A 16753-nucleotide genomic window follows, 5' to 3' on the forward strand; every position below is an offset into this window, starting at 1 on the left:
AACATGTGACATGATGAAATAGTCAATTAACAATCGCACAATCATTCCTATGGAAAACTTCTCACACGTCCCCTTTACGTCACTGTTCCAGATTTTAATTATATACATACAGTTAGGTCCATATATATTTGGACACTGACACAAATTTTGTTTTTTTACCTGTTTACTGAAACATATTCAAGTTATAGTTATATAATGGACATGGACATAAAGTCCAGACTTTCAGCTTTCATTTGAGGGTATCCACATTAAAACTGGATGAAGGGTTTAGGAGTTTCAGCTCCTTAACATGTCCCACCCTGTTTTTAAAGGGACCAAAAGTAATTGGACAATTGACTCAAAGGCTATTTCATGGGCAGGTGTGGGCAATTCCTTCGTTATGTCATTCTCAATTAAGCAGATAAAAGGCCTGGAGTTGATTTGAGGTGTGGTGCTTGCATTTGGAAGATTTTGCTGTGAAGAAAACATGCGGTCAAAGGAGCTCTCCATGCAGGTGAAACAAGCCATCCTTAAGCTGCGAAAACAGAAAAAAAAAAAATCCGAGAAATTGCTATAATATTAGGCGTGGCAAAATCTACAATTTGGTACATCCTGAGAAAGAAAGAAAGCACTGGTGAACTCATCAATGCAAAAAGACCTGGACACTCACAGAAGACAACAGTAGTGGATGATCGCAGAATAATTTCCATGGTGAAGAGAAACCCCTTCACAATAGCCAACCAAGTGAACAACACTCTCCAAGAGGTAGGCGTATCAATATCCAAATCTACCATAAAGAGAAGACTGTGTGAAAGTAAATACAGAGGGTTCACTGCACGGTGCAAGCCACTCATAAGCCTCAAGAATAAAAAGGCTAGATTGGACTTTGCTAAAAAAAACATCTAAAAAAGCCAGCACAGTTCTGGAAGAACATTCTTTGGACAGATGAAACCAAGATCAACCTCTACCAGAATGATGGAAAGAAAAAAAGTATGGCGAAGGCGTGGTACAGCTCATGATCCAAAGCATACCACATCATCTGTAAAACACGGCGGAGGCAGTGTGATGGCTTGGGCATGCATGGCTGCCAGTGACACTGGGTCACTAGTGTTTATTGATGATGTGACACAGGACAGAAGCAGCCAGATGAATTCTGAGGTATTCAGAGACATACTGTGTGCTCAAATCCAGCCAAACTGATTGGTCGGCGTTTCATAATACAGATGGACAATGACCCAGAACATAAAGCCAAAGCAACCCAGGAGTTTATTAAAGCAAAGAAGTGGAATATTCTTGAATGGCCAAGTCAGTCACCTGATCTCAACCCAATTGAGCATGCATTTCACTTGTTAAAGACTAAACTTCAGACAGAAAGGCCCACAAACAAACAGCAACTGAAAACCGCTGCAGTAAAGGCCTGGCAGAGCATTAAAAAGGAGGAAACACAGCGTCTGGTGATGTCCATGAGTTCAAGACTTCAGGCAGTCATTGCCAACAAAGGGTTTTCAACCAAGTTTTAGAAATGAACATTTTATTTACAATTATTTAATTTGTCCAATTACTTTTGAGCCCCTGAAATGAAGGGATTATGTTTAAAAAAATGCTTTAGTTCCTCACATTTTTATGCAATCATTTTGTTCAACCCACTGAATTAAAGCTGAAAGTCTGAACTTCAACTGCATCTGAAGTGTTTTGTTCACAATTCATTGTGGTAACGTACAGAACCAAAATTAGAAAAATGTTGCCTCTGTCCAAATATTTATGGACCTAACTGTACTTGCGATTTATACACTTTTACAATCCAATAAGATCAGGACCCAGAAATCAGGGTTGCCAGAGTGGCAACTGTTTCCTAATCCAACCCCCAGTTTAAAATGGACTTCAACTCTTCTTAAACTGTGGATAAATCATGTCTAAGCGGCATTTTACTGATTATATCCATTCATATTATCTAACACCACTGTTAAATTCTCAAATTTGATTGCTCAGAAGCCATTTACCGAGAACTGACTCGGCAGAAGTCATTAAACGTAACTATACATTGATAAAAAGTATGACGAGTCATTAAATAAATAAAAACTTGCAACTGCTGGCACATTGCTGCAGTATTAAAGGAATAAAAACCACTGAGACATGTCGATATAGGAAAACAGTTGTGGAAACCGTTACTGCTTCATCACCTCACCTTGTTGATCATTTGAGTCAAACAGAACATCTCAAAGTGTTTTATTCCTTACAGAAATAACAAACGACACAAACACAGCTCATTTATGAGGAGCAGGAGCTCATCATCCTTCTTTCTGTCCATCATCATTATGTCAACATCACCAAATCTGTTTTTTCTTAAATCCTTGGATCCATGATACGGGATGTGGTTGCTATGGTCACAAACAGCTGTGTGTGAAGTCGCAGTAGAGGATGGCTGCAATTCAAGAGCAGGTTTCTGATTAAAACAATATTGTCTGAATTGCACGCACACACACACACACACATGCGGAGGGTTTCTGCACTGTATCACCAGCCAGCTGACATCACTGTTTTGGTGCGCTGCCTCTAATGATTTTGTAATGTCATTTTGATGAGGATAAGTGCATTTCCTCAAGGTCCTTCGCTAGCAGTTAAACGCTGCCTCTCTGATCGAAAGTGCAGCCCGCTTGATGTCTGAATGGTTCGTCCTAATCAAATAAATGGGCCAATTACGTGACCCGAGGTCCTTGGTGGAAGGAGGGTGATCGGTCGGTAGCCTCGAGAGGTGACAGGACCGTCAGCTGGCATCAATGAGGTCATTAAAGAGAGATGAAGAAAAGCAGAGGGAGTGCCAGAGAAGAAAAATGGAAGGGAAAAAAAAAAGAGGTTTGCTGATTGTTGAGATCTTTTATATTTTTGGATGATGGAAGAGAAAAAAAAAAACATTAATAGCAAAAAATAAAACGTGTTTTTTTTTAACATGACTAAAAATGGCCGAAGATCATTTCTACACATTTGTCCTTTGTAGAAATGGCAGGATCTCTGGGCATAAATAAACTGAAGAGTTAAAACAATGAAAAGAATTAATGTTAGATGGCGGCAACGAAACCATTCTCCTCTCCTAAATACCCTTGGAAGCTTTAATTGGATTTAAAACAAGCAAGCAAACCAACAATCCCTGAAGCACTTCATAAAAATAATCCCACGCCTAAAAACATGATTTACCAAACGCACATCTTTCACATGCGGTGCAAACGGCAAACGTCATACAGTGAAAATAGAATTATTTTATTACACTTTATAACACAAAATACAAATCAAGTCTCGCTATAGAAGCATTTACGGCTCCAACTCCAATCTTTTCCACCTGTTTGCTACAGTTCATGATTTTTTTTTCTTCCCTCAGATACACAATTCACTGTTTTTGCTGATATTGACCCAGTATCGATCCTGTGTATGGGATCTGTGCCATCTCCAGTTGAGCCGCCCCACCACCATGGCAAAGAGTCAAATAAACCACTTCATACAAGCTCAAACAGAGGAAACGGGATAAATAAACCTCCCAAACGCTGACATTCTGGCACGTATTAATGCCAAGTGAGTTAATGAGGGTCACGTCAACCCTGACCGAGTTTATGATCAAGTGAAAAAAAAAAAAAAACTTTATTTGTCTCGCATGCGCGCGCGCACACACAATCACACAGAGTCTGACATGCAGTGAAATGCTTACTGCAACGCTCCGTAGGTCGTGAGGATAGCTAGGGGAGCGGTTAAAAAAAAAAAAGGAGTAAAATAGAATGTAATAAATAGAGTAAAAAGTAAGAATGTGAATATACACAATATGAATAAATATATTGGGTTGAAATGTACAACCCCGATTCCAAAAAAGTTGGGACAAAGTACAAATTGTAAATAAAAACGGAATGCAATAATTTACAAATCTCAAAAACTGATCTTGTATTCACAATAGAACATAGACAACATATCAAATGTCGAAAGTGAGACATTTTGAAATTTCATGCCAAATATTGGCTCATTTGAAATTTCATGACAGCAACACATCTCAAAAAAGTTGGGACAGGGGCAATAAGAGGCTGGAAAAGTTAAAGGGACAAAAAAGGAACAGCTGGAGGACCAAATTGCAACTCATTAGGTCAATTGGCAATAGGTCATTAACATGACTGGGTATAAAAAGAGCATCTTGGAGTGGCAGCGGCTCTCAGAAGTAAAGATGGGAAGAGGATCACCAATCCCCCTAATTCTGCGCCGACAAATAGTGGAGCAATATCAGAAAGGAGTTCGACAGTGTAAAATTGCAAAGAGTTTGAACACATCATCATCTACAGTGCATAATATCATCAAAAGATTCAGAGAATCTGGAAGAATCTCTGTGCGTAAGGGTCAAGGCCGGAAACCCATACTGGGTGGCCGTGATCTTCGGGCCCTTAGACGGCACTGCATCACATACAGGCATGCTTCTGTATTGGAAATCACAAAATGGGCTCAGGAATATTTCCAGAGAACATTATCTGTGAACACAATTCACCGTGCCATCCGCCGTTGCCAGCTAAAACTCTATAGTTCAAAGAAGAAGCCATATCTAAACATGATCCAGAAGCGCAGACGTCTTCTCTGGGCCAAGGCTCATTTAAAATGGACTGTGGCAAAGTGGAAAACTGTTCTGTGGTCAGACGAATCAAAATTTGAAGTTCTTTCTGAAAATCATGGACGCCGTGTCATTCGGACTAAAGAGGAGAAGGACGACCCGAGTTGTTATCGGCGCTCAGTTCAGAAGCCTGCATCTCTGATGGTATGGGGTTGCATTAGTGCGTGTGGCATGGGCAGCTTACACATCTGGAAAGACACCATCAATGCTGAAAGGTATATCCAGGTTCTAGAGCAACATATGCTCCCATCCAGACGACGTCTCTTTCAGGGAAGACCTTGCATTTTCCAACATGACAATGCCAAACCACATACTGCATCAATTACAGCATCATGGCTGCGTAGAAGAAGGGTCCGGGTACTGAACTGGCCAGCCTGCAGTCCAGATCTTTCACCCATAGAAAACATTTGGCGCATCATAAAACGGAAGATACGACAAAAAAGACCTAAGACAGTTGAGCAGCTAGAACCCTACATTAGACAAGAATGGGTTAACATTCCTATCCCTAAACTTGAGCAACTTGTCTCCTCAGTCCCCAGACGTTTACAGACTGTTGTAAAGAGAAAAGGGGATGTCTCACAGTGGGAAACATGGCCTTGTCCCAACTTTTTTGAGATGTGTTGTTGTCATGAAATTTAAAATCACCTAATTTTTCTCTTTAAATGATACATTTTCTCAGTTTAAACATTTGATATGTCATCTATGTTCTATTCTGAATAAAATATGGAATTTTGAAACTTCCACATCATTGCATTCCATTTTTATTTACAATTTGTACTTTGTCCCAACTTTTTTGGAATCGGGGTTGTAAATTGCACCATAATTAGGTTGCAATTAAATGCATCACCTTGAGGGAAACTTCAGCTAATATTTCTCTTCTACTCTCTCACTGAAATGCACATCAAGATGCTATAGCAATCATCATCATCATCATCCACGCAGCTGATTTAGCACGAGTTTTAGACCGGATGCCCTTCCTGACGCAACCGTCCCCATTTATCTGGGCTTGGGACTGGCACTAAGAACGCACTGGCCTTGGTGTGCACCTCAGTGGCTGGATTCATGCGACAACAATAATCTAAAAGTGCACAAATTTAAAAACTAATTTAAGTTAAACGCTTTCCTGAATTTAAAATAAAAAAATAATAAATTATCCTGGGCGGCACGGTGGTGTAGTGGTTAGCGCTGTCGCCTCACAGCAAGAAGGTCCGGGTTCGAGCCCCGTGGCCGGCGAGGGCCTTTCTGTGCGGAGTTTGCATGTTCTCCCCGTGTCCGCGTGGGTTTCCCCCACAGTCCAAAGACATGCAGGTTAGGTTAACTGGTGACTCTAAATTGACCGTAGGTGTGAATGTGAGTGTGAATGGTTGTCTGTGTCTATGTGTCAGCCCTGTGATGACCTGGCGACTTGTCCAGGGTGAACCCCGCCTTTCGCCCGTAGTCAGCTGGGATAGGCTCCAGCTCGCCTGCGACCCTGTAGAACAGGATAAAGCGGCTACAGATAATGAGATGAGATAACATTTAAGCAAATAATGGAGATTGTTCAGCGAGTTGGTCGTTACTGCGAAATAAACCCCGATACGGTGATGCACAGGCATCCTGAATCACCCTGAAGGGGTTTATTTCACAACAATGAGCGACTAGTTGTACGTTATCCTGCTTATTACATGGCTACTTACTACAGAAAGCAATAATCTGAGACAAAATATTAATTTCCTAATGATTTTTGTTGTTACTGCTAATGACTGTCTGTTCTACAGAAATAACAGAGCGCTGAATGCTGCAATGGACCAATCCGAACCGAGTATTCAAATGAGCTGGGTAATAATTCAAATTAAATCCTGAAATCGAAAGATTGACGGGCAAAAAAAGTTGTGAACGTAAATTACATCCACTATGTCTTGTATGTCCGTTGCCGCGTCAACTGTGTTTACATCCTCGACATGAGTGCAGCCATTACTGCCGCCTGTGTTGCCAGATTGTGTTTACATCCTCGACATGAATGCAGCCATTACTGCCACCTGTGTTGCCAGATTGCGCGTTTTCCCGCCCAATCTGGGCGGTTTTAAGTGCATTTTGGCGGGTTTTGAACATATTTTGGCCTGTAAAACGTCAGCAGTATCTGGCAACATATTTTTTACTTAATACAAGAAATCAATGGATGCCAACATTTTTGCCAAAATGGTATTTTATTTTCCATTGTTTCGGCAGCTTCAGCATCATACTGTGAGATTCTGTTCAAATTGTTTTTTTCTTCTATGAAGCCTGAGCCATTTATTTTATTAGTTTATAATTATTGTGTAATTTAGTCTTCAGGAGAGACTGCCTGCACACAGTACTAGTATTAATAGTTTTTTTTTTTTCTTACATGAAAGCTGAGGCATTTATATTATATTTTAAGGTAACTTCATGTTGTGCTGTGAGGTTCTCTGCACTAACTTTTGAACCAACAGGTGCATTTGGATAAGTAAAGCCTATTTTTCTGCATTTTTGTAGTCCTGGTAATCTTTTATATTGGTAAAGATGTTTATAGGACCATTTCTCAGTGTCTGTTTTTTTAATCAATAGTTTTTCAGTAATAACTTAATATTTAACATATCACTCAATTTTAAACAACCCCCGCGCCTCCCCCATAGTCTCCAAAATTTCTGTGGGAAACACTGGCGTGCGTAACAACGCTGATCAAGCTTAAGCTAGACGACCCGCCTCAAATACCCGTCCCGGGTAAATGTTATCCCAATTTTAGATGGCCTGTTCCAAACCATCCCGCCCCGTGAAAAATTCGTACTTGCATATCTCTCTTTATATCTCTCTCTATATCTCTCTCTATATCTCTCTATCTATCTATCCCTGCATGCTTTGCGTGCATTATGTCTGCCGCTGGCAGACATTTTACCATTTTGCACCCTGCTGTAAATTATTTGTACCCTGCTATTCTCCCAAACTTTGAAGCCCCTGGAGATCTGGTTTAATTTAAATCATTATTCCTATACGAATGATTATTGAACTGAAGAGGGAAAGTTAACAACCTCACATCTAATTAAACAAATTAATTAAGCAAACTATAAAAAGCCGTGATTAATGTTTCCGTGAGCTATTAATCAGATGCAGGTCTGAGCCACATTAAACAATAAATTATATCTATTTTTGTAAACGACGGAACATAGCAGATAGATGTTTGTTTTAAATCTGGGGCCGTAAATTGAATCACAAGCGTCCCAGCCAGGACTTGCGATTATTATTTTTTAATTTGTTTCAGCAGTGATCAAATTTAAACCATAAACTTACAGATGTTATACACTCACTGGCCACTTTAATAGGAACTTGTTCTTGATTCTAAAATTCCTGTTCTTCACAGGACTGGAACCCAATGTGTTCTTCTATTTTTCTGCTGCATGCTGAGATGCTTTTCTGTTCACCATGGTTGTAAAGAGTGATTATACAAGTTACTATATCCTTCCTGGCAAAAAAGCTGTTGTTTTTGGTGTTTGTTTCCATCCACAGAACTGTCGCTTTCTCTCTCACTCGATGTTTTTTGTTTTCCGCACCATTCACTGTCATGCGTGAAAACCCCAGGAGGAGATCAGCAGCTTCTGAAATACTCAAACCTCATACTCATCTGGCTCGAACCAACACCCATACCACAGTGAAAAAAAGAAAGTCCCGCTTTGACATCACAATTTTTCCCGTTCTGATGTTTGAACACTGTGAACATGAACTGCAGGGGCTTCAAAGTTTGGGAGAATAGCAGGGTACAAATAATTTACAGCAGGGTGCAAAATGGTAAAATGTCTGCCAGCGGCAGACATAATGCACGCAAAGCGTGCAGGGATAGACAGATAGAGAGATAGAGAGACAGATGCAAGTACGAATTTTTCATGGGGCGGGATGGTTTGGAACAGGCCATCTAAAATTGGGATAACATTTACCCGGGACGGGTATTTGAGGCGGGTCGTCTAGCTTAAGCTTGATTAGCGTTGTTACGCACGCCAGTGTTTCCCACAGAAATTTTGGAGACTATGGGGGAGGCGCGGGGGTTGTTTAAAATTGAGTGATATGTTAAATATTAAGTTATTACTGAAAAACTATTGATTAAAAAAACAGACACTGAGAAATGGTCCTATAAACAACTTTACCAATATAAAAGATTACCAGGACTACAAAAATGCAGAAAAATCGGCTTTACTTATCCAAATGCACCTGTTGGTTCAAAAGTTAAAGTGCAGAGAACCTCACAGCACAACATGAAGTTACCTTAAAATATAATATAAATGCCTCAGCTTTCATGTAAGAAAATAAAACTATTAATACTAGTACTGTGTGCAGGCAGTCTCTCCTGAAGACTAAATTAAACAATAATTATAAACTAATAAAATAAATGGCTCAGGCTTCATAGAAGAAAAAAAACAATTTGAACAGAATCTCACAGTATGATGCTGAAGCTGCCGAAACAATGGAAAATAAAATACCATTTTGGCAAAAACGTTGGCATCCATTAATTTCTTGTATTAAGTAAAAAAATATGTTGCCAGATACTGCTGACGTTTTACAGCCCAAAATATGTTCAAAACCCGCCAAAATGCACTTAAAACCGCCCAATCTGGCAGCACAGGTGGCAGTAATGGCTGCACTCGTGTCGAGGATGTAAACACAGTTGACGCGCCAACAGACATACATGACATAGTGGATGTAATTTACGTTCACAACTTTTTCTGCTGTCAGAAATATTTAATATTAAATTTTGTGACTCGACTGACAATAGCCGGCGGCATAACAAGCCATAGCCGGCGATTTGCCGCCGGTGACCGGCTACTTTTGAGACCGCTGGAACTGAAGCTCTTGATTTGTATCTGCGTGATTTGACGCATCGTGCTGCTGTCGAGGGATCGACTGATTACACAACTGCGGAAAACAGCAGGTGGATGTAGGGGTGTTCCTAATAATGTGGCTGGCGAGTGTAGACGTTATAGCTGTGATCGCTGGTATACTGACTTGACTTAAAGAGGCTGAATATACAGCGTTCAAATCGGAACTGTGCAACAGTTCAGGAATTGAAGGTTTTAATAAATAATGGCTGTAATTAATGAAAAAACAGGATCTGATTGTTACTTTAACACTAGCTTTAAAAAAAAAAAAAAATCAAGAACTGTATGTGTTTTGTAAAAGACCACTCTGTAAGCTATAAGATATAAATCAGTGATTTTGTGGAAGTTCGCTACAGAAATGAAACATATACAGCCTGTTAAATCTCGTGTTCACTCCACCGCCACACTTCTGAATCATCTCCATGATTAACAGCCGAGTCCCGAACGGGACCCGAGTCACCTCACCGCACCTTTAATCTGTTAACAACTTTATGAGCTTGTTGAGTGCGCTCGAGGCCGAGCAGCGGCGTCTATTCCCTCACCGCCACGCTGCCTCAGACATGATGGATGGCCTCCAATCACAGGCGCTGATGAGGGTGCTATGCTACACTACGCTAGGCTAACTAACCAAAGCAGTCACACAGGGTGCCATTTAACCATCACAAACTTAAAACACACGCATGCGTTAAAAAAAAAAAAAACTGATTCGGATGGAACGGTTTTGCACTGGCACAAATATCAAGTGTTTTTTGGGGGGGTATAAATGAGATAGAGATGTACGGAATATGAGCGAATGACTAAATTATACTGGGGGCGGGAGACACCAAAGTGCCGAAACAGAATGGGAGATGGAGAGAGAAGGAGAAAATGAGGTGGAATCAGAGGCCGTGGCAGCCCAAATTACTCATCAGTAAGGCGATCCTGAGCGGCCGGTTGCAGTGGTGATCAGGGCCATGTGCACGCATGCCAACACATAAATGCTTATGACTGTTATTGCAGCAGCTGCCAAAAGCAGATCGGTTAATCTGTACGGAGCACAGAGAGACGGGGAGCGTGAGCCGCTCTATCAGCCCCAACCGATGGCCTCACACACTCGAAACCCAAGCTGACATAAATTTCATAAATAATTACCAGCAGATATTTCCTAACCTGGCATTGTGTACTGGTAGAAGTGCAATACCAGAAAAAAAAAGAGAGAGAGAGAGGCAGAGAGAGAGAGAGGCACGTTTTGGCACTTGACACGGAAATGAGTGGAAGTGATCGGAGACTTGGTGCATTATTGAGAATAAGTGGTTTTATGGTGGCCGAAAGAGGTCATAACACTTCCAAATTAAGACAACAGGAGCAAATGCCGAAAACACATGCATCAATTTAACAAGACATACTTGCATCTTGAAAAGTCTTGCAATGGCTACTTCCGCTGTGTCGTGGCTACTTGCAGTACATTCCTGTTTTTGAAGCGGACACGTTCTCAAATCAAATTGGTGCACGTGCTGTGGGCTGTATTCATCTGTGTTGCAGTCGTTTTCTCAATTTGCAAGACGTCTTGTGATGCAACTATGTGTTGTCTGCATTTTCTAGAGTCTTAATTTGAAATTGTTGTAAAGGTTTTCGGCTTTACACGAACCTCACAATCATGCCGCTTTTCCACTACCAACGCGGCTGAGTTGGGCTGAGCCGTGCCGTGCTGAGTCGGGCTGAGTGGGGCTGTTGGAGTTGCATTTCGACTACAACCGTGCTGGCTGGAAGTGGGTGGACACATTGGGTGGAGTTAGCGAAAGTGGGTGGACGTCACGTGATGTCGTTAGGCGGCGCAAACAGTGACATCAGTGAGCTTTTAAGCGGTAGTCTCACGACCCGGATGGTAAACAATAAACATGGAGGACATGGAGTCGTTAGTGTTGCTGGTCTTGGTGCTGTGGCTTGTTGTCACCGACAATGCCAACAGATACTGGCAAGAGCGTATAGATGAGGCGAGACGCATAAGGCTTCAGAAATTCTCATAATTCGTAATTCTTCTTCTTCCGGGTTTACGGTGTTTACAGATCCCAGCGTGCTCGCGGGGCGTGTGTGGGCATGTGAGGACACTCCTCCTCACCAATCAGTGCACAGGGGAGTGTCTCCTCACGCCCCTAGCCCCACTCGGCACGGTTTGGCTTGCTTCAGCCCCACTCCAAAACCGTGCGAGTTTTGGAGTAGGGCTGAAGCGAGCCGAGTCGTGCTGTTCTGAGGTAGTCGAAACGCGAGCCGTGTCGGGCTGAAGTGAGCTGAAAAAGGGTAGTGGAAAAGGGCCATAAGTGACTCAAAATGAGCGATTCCAGAATAAGTGACTTGAGGGTAACTAATTTGAGACTCAAGCCTGATTCAGGTTAAGTCATGAGACTTGACGTGGACTTGAGAATAAGTGACTTGATACTCAACATGGACTTGGGGTTAAGTAACTTGAGGCTTGACAATAGTGACTTGAGATTCAATTTGGCCTTCAGAATATTGACTTGAGTATAAGTAACAAGACTCGATATGGACCTGAGAATCAGTGACCTGAGGTTAAATGGCAGGAGATTTGATGTGGACTTGAGGATATATCACTCGAGAAACGGCGTGGACTCTAAGATTAGTGACTTGAGACTCGACTTGGCCTGGAGTGCAAGTGCCTTGAGACCTAACGTCAACCAGAGGGGAACACAAGACTCAACATGGACATGAGAATCAGTGACCCGAGACTTGATAAGGACTATGGATTTGAGTTAAAGAAAGATTTAATGTGGACTTCAGAGTAAGTGACTTGATACTCAACATGGACTTGGGGTTAAGTAACTTGAGAATAATAAGGACAACTAACTTGAGACTATCTGGACTGGAGGTTAAGTAGCAAAACTCGATATGGACCTGAGAACCAATGACTTGAGGTTAAATGGTGCAAGACTTGACGTGAACTTAAGGATAAGTCACTTGAGACATGGCATGGACTCTAGAATTAGTGACTCGAGACTCGACTTGGCCTGTCTTGAGACCTGACATAGACTGGAGGGTAAAGTAACAAGACTCAATATGGACTTGAGAACCAGAACGTCAAGGACGTAGGAGCTCATCTGGCCTGCCATCAAAACAACCATGACGACCAAATCATCAGACAGAACTGAAATGCGACGATGTGAGAGAGGACCAACCTCCACGACAAACTGTTTACAACAGGAAAATCAACAAAGGACTAAATTTTGTTCCTCGAGGGAAGACTGACCCAAAACATCGATCAGAAATAAGTTTGCATGATAAATGAGAGAGGAGATACACAATTTTAGTCAGAAGCCTGGAAAATGTGTTAATTTGGCCTAATTAGACACTTGATAGCAAAAAATGTGACAAAACAAAGACCAAGATTTGTGCGGAGTGATGAGTTCTTTCAAACAAAACAATCGGAACAGAAATCTGTGGGGAACTGACGGAGGAGATACGATTTAATTGAATTGTGGAAGACGGATGCCATGCCATGCCATGGTAACAGCTCGTTGGACTTATGGACAGATGAACCAATAAGTGATGAGACTTGACATGGATTTGAAGATTAACAATTTGAGTCTCGATGTGGTTTTGAGGTTAAATAACAACATTCAACATGGACTTGAGTCTCAGTGTGGATTTGACGAAGTAACTTCAGATTGGACCTGGCTCTGAGAATAACTGACTTGAGACTCGATATGTACTTTCTTGGGCTTATGGAGGGAAGCACTTCACACTTCCAGAGGGTCACGTAAAGGACAACAAAACGGAAGCAATTTGAGTTGTGATGATAAAAATAATATCTCCTTACCTTTTGTAGGACACTACAAAAGGATATTTTGGATAAATCAGTGCTCATAATACAACCAGACACACACACACACACACACTCGCTTTAACCCTTTAGTCTGGTAGCGTCGTCATTTAATGTTTAAAAAAAGAAAACTGCTTGTCACAAGTGCTGAAAGTGCAAACGAGCCCTAAACGAATGAGAATGAATCAGAAGGAGAGGAAGAAGCAAGCAGAGGTCTGGGATAAAACACTCCATTTCATCTCTCATGTCTCCTGTAATACAGCTTATAGGGCCAGACACCCTCATTATGCGCTCACTGTGAAAACATACTTAACAGTGTTTCCTCCGAGCCACAGACGGGTCTGCGAGTCTGTCTGTCCGTGTGTCCTCTGCATGAACTGGAACACATGTTGCAGAATTGCGTATGGTGTGAGTGCCCGTTCCTTTAAACCGTCAGCTTGTACTGTGTATCCTGAGCGTGTGCATGAATAAATTAATCAGCAGTTGCACCAAAACAGCCTATCTGTAGTAAAGCTGCCTTTAAGTATTTGTTAAGTCTGTTTTCATTGCAGTTAACTGACCAAGAAAACAGCACTTTCACATGTCGGCTCCTATTCCTTTAACGACATCAGGAACTGCCTTCACAGGACAACCGCACACTTCACTACACAAAGAGCTCAGTGTATAGGCGTGTGGGTGTGTGTAGACCCTAGTACCACCTAAATTGCCTGTAACGTTATCCAGGAGAACACGGAAACGCAGAAATACGGACAGCTGGGAATTCCAGGTCGGGAGGAGGAAGGAAGGAATCATCAGGAAATGATGGCGAGATCAGAGCCTTTCATTTATGTGATCGATGACATTTAAGAAGTCCGACCAAGTAGACTGCAGTAATTTTCATGTCATTCACCAAACTGCAGAACAGACAAGTCATGAAAACTGTGGATTAACTTGGATTTAAGTCTATCACGAGCTCTTGAGGCATACGAGACTTTACGAAGAACCTTAAAGATTTTGGACTTGGATGTAAAGATGATGACATAACGTCTTTTTTAACGATGGCCAAACAGCTTACGATTTGGTGAACAAAGGTGTCCGTCATATATAAATCTCCATGTTTGAAATGAAAATCAGGTGAACTACAACCTTGGCCAGTTTTTAGCATATCCAAGAATAAACAGGGGGACAAAAAAAAAAAAAAACCAGACAAATTGTGTAAACATGGTGACTGGGACTAGAGGGGGACTAATCTCAACATGGACTGGAGGAGTGAAAAGACTGAAATGACTTGGAATTGTGTGACTCAATTGTGTGACGTGGGTTTGAGGAGAAGACTTGATGTGAACTTGGCTTGGACTAATGACTCAACTTGGACTGGAGAAGCAGTGGCTCGAGACACGACTTGGACTTTGAGGAGAAGCGACTCCAGATTTGAGAATCAACTTCAACTCAAGTGAGTTGAGACTTGATTTGGACTTGAGTGCTGGACTTGAGGGAAGGTGTCTGCAGATGATTGGACTGGAGGGTAGGTCATTTGAGATAATGTGGATCAAGGCTAAATAACTTGAGTCTTGACTTCAACTTCAGGATAAGTAACTTCAGAAAGTTTGGCCTAGAATAAGTGACCGGAGGTACTTTCAGACCAAACAGTTCTTGGGACGCATTGAGAGGAACCACCCACTGGGGGTCTCCCCCAAGAACAACATAACTTCAAGGGCTTTTTGTTGATTTGCATTTGCACCACCAGCAGGAACACTGAAGTGATGTCTAAGCAAACAAATTTCCTGTTGACATGACAAAATCGTGCTGCACTTCCTCTGTCACATATATAAGCATGGACTTCACCACCTTTCCATTTGTCTTTTTTTCCCCAGTTTTGAACACTAACGTGACGAGCTCCTGTTTACACGGCTAACGTTTCACAAATTTTTAAAAATGCCAGTTGCCCGTGTTGCACTGGCTCATGTTCAACCAATCGACATATACTTATGTCTGGACCAATCACTGTAAACTTGTATCACTCATGGTTCCTCTTGTGCTAGGAGAGTACCTACCCTGAAATCTAAGAACTATGATCACTCCCAGTTCCTGCAGTGCAGACACACACACAAGAAAGGAAACTTCCTGCAACAGTTTAAAGAATGATGAAAAGTTCCTCTGGTCTGAAAGCACCTTTGGACTGGAGGGTAACTGACCAGAGATTTGGCTTTCACTTGAGACTAAGTGACCAGAAACTCAAGACTGACTGAATGGTACATAAGTGAGACTCAATTTGAAGGTAAGGAACTAGAGATTTGACTTGGACTTAAGGTGTCAAGTGATTGAGATCACTTGGACTTGAGGTTAAGTACCTGGAACCTCAAGCTTGACTGAAAGGTAGGAACCAAGACTCAACTTGAGACTTGGTTTGTATTCGAGGACAAATGACTTGAGACTCAACATGGCCTTGAAGGGGCAAATAACTTGAGACTCACGAGTAACTTCGAGACTCACCTTGGACTTGGGAAATGGTGACTTGACTGAAGGGCCAAAAGGGAGCCATACTGTCCTCTTACAGCAACATTATCATTCACTGATATAAAACAAACCTAGAACTAAAAGTGGGAATTGTTTTGAACTCACTTGCAAAGGAATACGGTCAAAAACGTTCAGGTGCCTTTGGATTTGGAGGAATTTCCTTGAACTCAAGTGTTCAGTGCTGGTTCTCTTTATGTGCAAGATGGAGGATCCAGACACCCGAGCTGAGCTGTCAGGTTAATGATGGATCCTCATTCCGTGGACGGCTCTATTTCGGAAAAACACTAACACGTGTGATGCGTTCTTTCGCTGTAATCTAATTTGTGCCTCTATTCATTCCTCTCAGAAGACAATACAATGCGTGTTCGAAAGCTTGTGGATTTCTTTTAAAAATAGACTACGGTAAAAATAAATATCCGTTCCAATTCGATTCAAGAGAACAATTTAAGCAGAATTGCTCCATTACAGGATCTATACGCTAAAGTTATGCCAGCTTTTACAGCGAGGTTTGATTTCACACTAATCTGAAAGCCACATGACATACAACCCACGTACAACCACGACCTTTCAATTCCCATGTCAAACTATTACGAACCTATTACATGGCGTTCAATCTATTAGCCAACACATCATGTATTAAAGTGTGGAGTTACACACGCAGTCTGTAGAAATAATCAAGAACAGCTTTTAACAAAGCTTAGTGTCATCAACAAATGGTCTCGGAGGGAAATTAGAACAATGTGAAGCATTGCATTTCAGGACGTCTGAAGTCTTACTCGTGGTTTCAGCATGACATTTTAGCTCAAAACCACATTTTTCCCCCCCCCCCAAGTCATAATTCTTGTTCTGGCTGTCATGTCTCGGTTGAAACTTGGTCCGCTAACCCTGCACCGATTTCACCTGACTCGGGAAAGTCAGCCGCCAGAGGAACTCGATGCTCTACGACATTATACGTAATCGGTCGACGAG

General features: G+C 41.7%; 1 protein-coding gene across 4 annotated transcripts in view; it reads right to left on the minus strand.

The window, feature by feature from the left end:
- mpp7a (MAGUK p55 scaffold protein 7a) overlaps positions 1–16753 on the minus strand; it is a 314814-nt gene that overhangs the window by 90187 nt on the left and 207874 nt on the right. The gene's annotated exons all lie outside the window — the stretch shown is intronic.

This window comes from Neoarius graeffei, chromosome 14 (genome assembly GCF_027579695.1).
Source record: "Neoarius graeffei isolate fNeoGra1 chromosome 14, fNeoGra1.pri, whole genome shotgun sequence".
NCBI lineage: Eukaryota > Metazoa > Chordata > Actinopteri > Siluriformes > Ariidae > Neoarius > Neoarius graeffei.